The sequence below is a fragment of the Cupressus sempervirens genome, chromosome 1 (assembly GCF_028749045.1).
Source record: "Cupressus sempervirens isolate cs-2001-9-10 chromosome 1, ASM2874904v1, whole genome shotgun sequence".
In the NCBI taxonomy this organism is placed as follows: domain Eukaryota; kingdom Viridiplantae; phylum Streptophyta; class Pinopsida; order Cupressales; family Cupressaceae; genus Cupressus; species Cupressus sempervirens.
In genome coordinates, this window is record NC_143118.1 from 299,151,658 (window position 1) to 299,161,486 (window position 9,829).

Below are 9,829 nucleotides of genomic sequence, written 5' to 3' on the forward strand. Positions count from 1 at the left end.
AGATATTAAATGTGATAAACCTAAATTAACTTAGTTGTAGAAACATAAAGAAAATAACATGAATACATGAGACACAAATATTTAACATGGAAAATCAATTTGGCAAAACCACTAATTGCAACTAGTTATTATTTTCACTCTTCTAAAGTAAGCCTTTCTAGAAGCCAAACCTGTTAAAGGATACTAAACACACTATTATGAGTGACCCTGTTAGAGGATTTAATTCACCATATTAGGAGTGACCTTTCTATAGGTCTTGAGTCACTTCAATGTAGAAATGCCACCTTGTTATAGGATTTTCCAAATAGTTTTAAAGCTAATTTTATTAGGATATTTGATTCACTCCTACAATTATTAGTGTAACAATGACTAGATTTGATTGCTGATGCAACTGACTTTTCTAATTCAAATCTCTATTCTAGATTGATTACTTTGTCCTCCTTGATTAGAATGTTCTTTCAACCTGGCTCAACTTAGATACTATGTCCTCTTGTAGATATCCTTCAAATTTTCTCTATTATATCACCTTCTCCAATTCCATAATTCAATCCTCAACTTAGTCTTATAATTATATAATTTACCTTGTCAAGTTGGTTTGAATTTATTTTTAATTAAAAAATTCATCCCTTAATTCGACTTCTATTAACCAGTAAAATAATCATACTCAATGTGTTGATAGTCAACTAATACATAATTGAGTACATGGTCAACATAGGAAAACTCTTTGTTAACCGACCCAACTCAGTCAATATTGATTTTGTGTTGACTTAGTCAACACAAGATTCATGCTAACATGTTGTTGGTAACCAAGTAAAATTAGTTAATATAATATCTACCTTAAATGCCCAAGTGAGCTCAACAAATACTAATTATAAACTTGGTTATAACTATAACACTTGACATACAAACGAATTTGACTTCAATGCCCGAGTGAGCTTGGCATTCATTTATTGCTTGTTAAGTCTTGAAATTTTGTGTAACATCAAAGACAACATACAATTTAATATTTTTTTCAACAAACCTTGTTACAATATTTAAATCACCTTGTCAGGAGTGGCCTTGATAGAGGTCTTCAAACACTTCAATCTTGAAATGTTAGCTTGTTAAAGAACTTACAAAATGAATATTAAATCAATTATATTTTGATATTTCTTTACTACTACAAAGGTTAGAAGGTAACAACAATTTGACCTAGTTTATAAATTAGCAACTATCTTTGTAGATTCAAATCTCTATTCTATCTTGACCTTTGGATCCTTACTGATAATATGTTCTTTGCAACTTATCTTCCACACTTTCCTTCTCTTCTATTTTCTTCACTCACATATCCATCTTATTTCATATTCCACTTGTATATTCTATTCTCACAACTTGACCTTTCTTATATATCATAAGCTAGGACAAGTCATCCTAAAAACCCTTCCAAATAATCAATAAATATCAAAATAGTAGGACTCAATAAATTGAATATTAGACAATTACATTTTGTTGTCACTTGGTCAATAATGAGATTGAACATTCAGTTAATACTAAAATTCCTTTGATTCTTGACCACTTAGTTAACACTACACGAAGGATGTCCTTCTTTAACCAATTGCTCAATTAATACTAAAATTCCTTTGATGCTTGACCACTTAGTTAACACTACAAGAAGGATGTCCTTCTTTAACCAATTGCTCAGTTAATACTAAAAATGATCTTAATTACTCGACTACTCAGTCAATACTAAAATATGCTAGGTTAATACTGCAAACTCTCCATTTCTTAGTTAATATTGATATTTTTGTAAAATCAATGTCAATATACAATTGAAGAAATTTTTCCAAAAACTAATCTATTTACTATGTCCATGGGTAGAATAAAGTTTATAACCCATAGAGATATATTATGAGTCAAAAAAAAATAGATTATTCCTTAATGGGGAGTGTTATAATGAGGAATCATCTCTTCTGTAGATGTGGCAACTTAAGTTTGAGTTATTAGTAGTAAGAGTCTAACTTAATTGTAGTTGGTTTATAGAGTTCTAATTTGAACAAATGTCTAGGTATAGATCATCTTTTTCTTAGGAATACTTAGCTATATAGAGTAGTCACTTTGTCCATTACACTTGTTGTGTTGAAAAATCTTCTTAGTGTGTTGACAAACTCTTAACATTTTGTTCTTAATACCTTTTGCAATATTTTAGGAAAGTAGGTTTTTCATTTACCCACATAAACAAGCTTTCATTATTCAATAATATCATGTTTCTTGTTCTTCTTCTCTTATCTATTATTTTCTTATTTATCAAAACTCTATTTTTTAATAATTGAAATAATTTAAAAACTTGGCCACTTCAACAAGTCATTATACTAGAACTTTAGTGTTGTTATTGACTACATATGTACCTGATTCCTAAACTTCAGCATGTGTAATTGATCTACACTCTCACTTTGTTGTAATCTTTTAAGTTAAACTATTTAGTTCATTATCTCTAAAAAATTAATGAAATGGGCCTATTATCTTTGAGCCCAATTTTGGGTTTCCAACATGGTATAAGAGAGAAATCTGATTTTTGGGTTGCGATATGATGATTTTTTTTTTTTTTAAATTATGATATTTGTTACATGTTGTAATTAGTTGAGTAAAGTTTTCATTTGGGTTAATCAAAGCTACTTTAAGTGATTTCTTAAAAGAAGAAAAATAGAATCTTGTAGATGAAGATACTGAAGGAGTAATAAAAATCTAGGTGCCACGAACATATTGGGCTAATTGTAATAAGACACCCCAAAATAATATTTCTTTGTTGATCAACCATGTAACTAGCAAGAACAACGGCTGAGTACCCATGTGTCTCAACAAATGGATTTTTTTATATGTGCCTGATCATTATTGTGCAAGAGAAAATCTTAGAGATGGCTTCCTGGTCATTAAAATTATAATTTTATTTCTAAAGTCTTTGAAGGTTCTGTAGTAAGTCAACACCACTTGTTTGGTTGAAAAACCTCAAATTCTTTTAATTTTTGGTGGGAAGTTAAAATTACTTGTTCAGGTGTAAAACCTAAAAAAAAAAATTTATATTAATTGGGAGAATTCAAAAATTGTTGTGTGAACCAATTAAAAGCCCAAATGAGAATTAGAAGAGGAACAAACTAATAATGATAAGGGGACCCAAAATTGAAAGTTGTAAATGGGTACCTAAAAATGGTTAATTTAAAGACCCATTGTATTTGAATCTATTAATATAATAATTTCTCCCACATAAAAAGTGTTTAGTTGTAGAAATTAAGGGAGGGCGCTGGAATAATTAACAAATTGGTCAAGTCAACATTTCATTATACTATAAATTTACTGTAGTTATTCACTACATATGTGGTCCATATGATTCCTAAAATTTAGAATGGAGTTCATAACTCTCCCTCACATGTTTTGACAATAATGGTTGATGTATCATCTACACTTCATTTTTTTTTTTATCATTTGAATTTATTTATTTGTCTTGTAATCTATATAAATTAAAACAATGGGCCTATGATATTTGAGTATAATTTTACATTTCTAACAATGTCTTCAATATTTTGTTAACAAAGTTAGATTGAGTCACATATATACGTATCCTTGTTTGATGAAATAATTATCCAATGATAAATTTGATCTCATCAGACATTGATATCTCAAATTATTTACTCATTTGATTAGAAAATTTATCATTTCCTCCAAAAAAAATATCATCAAAAATAATCTCACCAATAACCACCATATCATAAGATTCATATTTCCAATATAGATTACTATGCTCACTAGTTCAAGAAAATTTGATCTTAAGAAAATAAGAATGTAAACTTTTATACCATGCTCTTAGTTCTTGTTGCATTCCATATAGTGCCTTGTTCAATTTCTAAACCATTTTTCTTTGATTAGGTTAAATGAATGCTTTTGGTTATTCTATGTAGACTTCTTCATATAATCTATTTAGAAACATTTGTTTGATAAAATTAGAACTTCTTAGAGGTAGCATAGGCCAACACTATTCTTACTTCTTCCAATATTTCTAAAGGTACAAAAATCTCACCATAATCTAGTCTTTCTTGAGCATGACCTTTACAAACCAATCTTTCCTTGTTTCTTAACACTTCTTTATTTTTATTCATCTTCTTTATGAAAATTTAATTTGTTCCTATCACATTCTTGTATGTAGGTGTTAGTACTAATTTTCATGTCTTTTTCTTCTAATTATGATCAATCTCTTCATTCATAGAGTTTATCCAATTTGTATTTCCCAATGTAGCCTTAAGTGTTCTTAGTTCAAAAACAACTATCAAATAGGTACTATATCTTATCTTACTTCATGTTTGTACTCTTGTGCTTCCATCACCAATAATTTGTTCAAGTGAATGATTATTTCTCACATGATTTTGTCATATAGGTTCAATTCCTTGATTCTCAACATTTTATCCATTCGGTAGGGGCTCATCTTCTTGATCAAGGTGCACTCTTTGGTTATCAATTAAAGTAGTTTGTGATTTGGGTAGTATTATCTAATTTTTGGTGGTTCTTTGTTGAAATTCAGATAGTCTATTTGATTCTTCTTCAGACACATGCACAAACCTTTTGTAAGATTTTGGCTCCTTATTTCCTTCTACATAATTGATCTTTTTTGAAAAATCATCAATCATAACATTTGTACTTTCAATATTTTTTTTAAGTTACATTTGTTTAAACATTTACAATATTTTCTCTTAGGTGAATATCCATGAAAAATTTGTTCATTTCCTTTTAAATCAAATTTACCATTATTTGCATCCTTGTCAATGTAAAACTTGGATCTAAAGATTTTGAAATAAATTACATTAGATGTATTATCATATAAGAATTTGCAAGATGTTTTATTTTTTCCTTTCTTTAACTAAACGTGGTTGAGAGTGTAAAAAGAAGTGTAGACAACTTCTCTCAAGAATATTTGTGAAACATATTTTTTAATCATCAATGTCCTTTCACTATTCACAATTGATGTATTTCTTCTCTCAACAATACCATAATATTGTTGTGTCCTTTGTGTATGTAATTGTGTCTTAATACCATTCTTAGGAAAAATATTAGTGAATTTGATAGACATAATTCACCATATTTATTAGATCTTAAAATTTTCAATAATTTTTTAGTTTCCTTCTCAACCTTATCTTTATACCATTTAAACATATCAAAAGCATGTGATTTCACCTTCATGAACATAACAATTATTATTCTAGAATAGTAACCAAAAAATAGGATCAAACATATCTCACCATAATAGATTTATTTACCAATAGGTTGACATAAATCACTATTCAGATGTCCCAAGATACCATTATAAGTGTGTGTCTTTCTTGAAAAAAAATATTTTTTCATCTTATCAAGCTAACATTCTTTACAAATTGCAATCTTCAATTTTTGAAGATTCAGTAAGTTGCAAAATCATTTCTTTCTACTGACATTCATCATGTTCTCAAAGTTTAAATGCCACAGTCATATATACTCAAGTTTAGAGAATAAACATTTCTCAATAGTAGGATCAAGATAAAATAAGCTATCTTTTATTTACATATTAGTTCCAATGAGATTTCCTTCAACATCATAGATCTTGACTTTTTTGTTCTAAAATATCAGTTTGTGACCCAAATTGTTCAAATGGGAAACACTCAAAAGATTATACCCTAGTCATTTTAAATAGTAATAATCATCACATTTTATCTTATCGTTTAACATTAGTGATCCTTTTCCTTTCCCAAACATGGAACATCATTACCTAACTTAACTATTCCGCCATCATCAATTTCTTCAAATTTGTCAAATTTACTTAAGTCACCAGTTGTGTGATATGAGCATCCCCTATCTATAATCCATGAATAATTATTGGTAACATTTGAAATAGGTATTTTTATTCTTGTACCTTTCTCCATCAAGATCTTCCTTGATGGAATTATGTCCCATCTAAACTACTTCCTTTTCTTCATCAGTACTTGGCTTGATGTTCACTTCTTTAAAAATGTATCATGATTTCTTCTCTTTGTCTTTGTAGCTTTTGTTCTTCATGTACTTCTAATATTTCTTGTCATTTTTGTCACTCAACTTTTGGTAGTATATTTAGAAAGAAAATGAGAAACTTCATTGTACTTGAAACAAATTAGGGGTATTTTACCTTTGAATTTACGTTAACCTATTCATAACCTTCTAACAAGCAATGATTCAATTTCATCCAAATCAGCCTCAGATTTAGACTCGCTTCCATAATTTTATTGTTTTTCTTTGAGATTCAAATAGTTACTGAAGATTTAAAATCATTTTCAAGTGTAACAATGCAATTATCATAACGTTTCAATTCAAATGCAATTGACTAACCACCTGAACTATCAAGTGTCAAAACATTACCATTTATTGAATTGTAGAAACCTTGATAGCATAAATAGACAAAAGGATTATAAGAACATTACCTAAAATTATATTGTTAGTGACAATTTCTCTAGCAACTCTCATTGTACTCATAACTTCTTTGATTCAGTTTACATATTGTGGAACATTCTAACAAGTTCCTTCATTATCATGTCTTCATATTTACATTTCAAAATTTATACTTTAGCTCTAAATATATTTAGATATCCTCTTTGTATAAGTTCCAATTTTTCCTTTATTTTTTTAGCATTTATGTAGTTATAGATATTATCAAACTCAACATTATTAAGTCCAGATGCAATCTGAATCATCAAGCTATTGTAATTCATCTTTTCAATTATTTGTTCCATAGTAATGGGAGTAGATGCTACAATGTATTAATTGTCCAACTAATGAGTTATACTATGTAAAATTCTAGATAGATGCATCCTCATTCATTCTTTCCATGATGGTAGATTCTCCTTCTTTGTCTTTGGTACCTTTCTCTTATATGTCTCAAGATCTTTAGCTTTAGTTCCTTTGAACTTCTTTCTCCAAGAACTATGCTCTAACAACAATTATTAGTTAACTAGGGTAGAGAGGGCGGTTGAATATGTTATTCTATAGTCCCTTTAAACACTTTAGTACAAAAAATAAAAATCATAAACATCATAATTAATAACTTAACATTCTCATTTAGCTTCACTATTAACTCACATAATCAATTTATTTGAAACTTTTCATTCATTATTTGAATTCTTACCAGCTAGTAGTAATAAAACTTAGTTGTTACTAATCATTTACCTAGTTGTTATTTTAACATTGGAAAAATAAAAAAATTGATAGAAAGCCTTTTAACATGGAAACCCTATAAGGGTAAAAACTATCTAGGACTAGCAACCCAAAAAAAATTACTCTTCTAAAGTGTGCTATGCTTATAGCCAACATTGTTAAAGGTTTACATATAGATTATTGATGTTGCCTTGTTATAGGATTGACACAAAAATATCATCTAGACCTTATTACTCCATGATCCTATCTAAAGAGTGGCCTAAACTAAAGGACTTATAAACATCACTACTTTATGTTAACATATTGTATTTCATAGCCTTCTTAGGTCCACTAGGTTAGAATATTTTTCTGCTGCAATGATTACAAAGTAAAAATGCAAATTGATTTGTTAATTTTAGCACTACCTTGCTTGTTCAAATCTTCTTTATTCTTGTTCTATTTTGGATCTATAATATCATCTCTTTACTTGATTGATTCACTCATTCTCTCTTTCACTTTTCTTTAACTATGCTTTGATCTTCTCTCTTCTTTACCTAGTTCACATGCCTCTTCTTTCTTCTCCAACTCTTCACTTTGATCTTCATACTTAACATTCAATCACCGTACAACCAACATCAACATCCAACCACCATCAACAATTATCACTATCCAAATTACTTTCTTGACTATTCCTTAAATAGTAGTCTATGTGCTTCCAAATTCTCCCAATTATTACCACTTAACCATGATTGTTGATTTTAGATTTATTGCACTTAGTCAATTAGAAAATAGAAACTTCATATAAATTTGTGCCCATCATTAGAGCTTCCTTGAATTTTTCTAATCGTAGATCTTGTAACAAACTTTGACTCATCCTTTTAACTTCTCTAATGTTCTTTATTCCCACCTAAAGTTTTCCTTAGATTCCAACATTATAAACTAGTTCTTCATTATATTTCTTAGTCAACATAACATTTTAGTTGGCTAAAGCGTCACTTAGTCAAAACTTATTATAGCTTGTATAGCTCATTACATTACAATATTACATGAGACCTATCAAACCAACATTAAATCATCACTGTCAAAGTCATTCAAGTTCTTATTGAATACCATACATAGAAACTTTGACATCAACATACTCTCTTCAAATCCTCTTCATTAATCAAATGATAAAGCAATGTACTAGGTTAGCATAATATCCAATCAACTAAGAAATTAAATCAATGATGACATAAAAAATGATATGACTCTTTTACATACGTTCATAGCATTCTTAGTTGCATTATGATTTGGGGCTAACATAGTTAGCCTTTATTTTCTTGTTAAGCTTAATGTTTAAAATTTTGGCTTTTGATAAACTAAGTAAAGGTTTAAAGCATTCTTAGTTGCATTATGATTTGGGGCTAACATAGTTAGCCTTTATTTTCTTGTTAAGCTTAATGTTTAAAATTTTGGCTTTTGATAAACTAAGTAAAGCTTTAAAGTTTTTGATACTAAATTTGTAACATTTTTTTTGCTTATATCTATACAATCTCTTAAGATCTTCAAAGTATGATTATGGTTATGTTTTCAATCTTTATCTCCTTTGTTTATGGGCTAGAAATTTTGGGATTCCCCTCATTAATTTTGGGTTTTTGTAGGACTAATTATCGACTATTGGCTATATTAACTTGTAAATTAAGGGTTTTCTAAATTGTGGGCTATTAATTTAAGCATATTTATTTTCCTTGCGGCCTTTGGATGTTTATATTCTAGTTAAACTCTATGCTCATTATTGATGTAGTGCTTGACAAGTTTAGCTGACTATTTCTATGTTCATATGAAGCATCTCATTAAAATTGTCATTCCTTTGAATTTTCATTATTAGAGCTTCATTTTGTGTAGTGTTTTTCTTCATTTGGATATTTGATTCCTGAAGAATAATTTATGTGGTATAAAGAATATCTTTTACTCTTCTCGAGTAGGAAGTTATGTTTTAGTTATTTTTGAAAATAAATTTTCTATCATTCTTACCATAAAGAACCATGTTCCCTTTTTTCCTTCTCCATATCTATCCCTCCCTCAATGCATCAAATCAACAACATGGAGAATTAGCATTTACTTTCAAATCTAACAGGTAGTTTACTAACAATAGAATATTCCTATCTTCTTATTTGGCTCAAGGAACATTTCAAGGAAAAAAAATCTTTGGCACTAGGATAAATTTGCAATTATTTTTTTTGGTCTATGTTGTCTTGTTACCTACTTCTCACTAGGGTCTAGATCTTGAATTCATTATGAACCTTACATAAAAAATTTACAACACTAGAATCTATGGTAAATTGAATGTAGTTTCTAAAATAGCAGTCCTTTTCTAATAAAATAATAATTGAATTGGTCAAAATTTCAATTTTCAATTTTAATGTACAAAACTTTTAGGCAAAAATAAGGTGTATTTTTAACACCTTAAAAAAAATCATATGATAATATTTTTTTTTAATATTCTACATATAAGATGTATATTACTAGATGGATGTGATGCATACTTTTTTGTAATTTTATTTCAATTAAATAATTAATTTTGAATTTTATGCTACAACATTTTTTTGACTAAAAAAGCTCTAGTGTTGACCTCCTTAACTCACTCAAAACTATACAAACTTAAAATAAAATTTTCCTTATAGTATGAAAATCA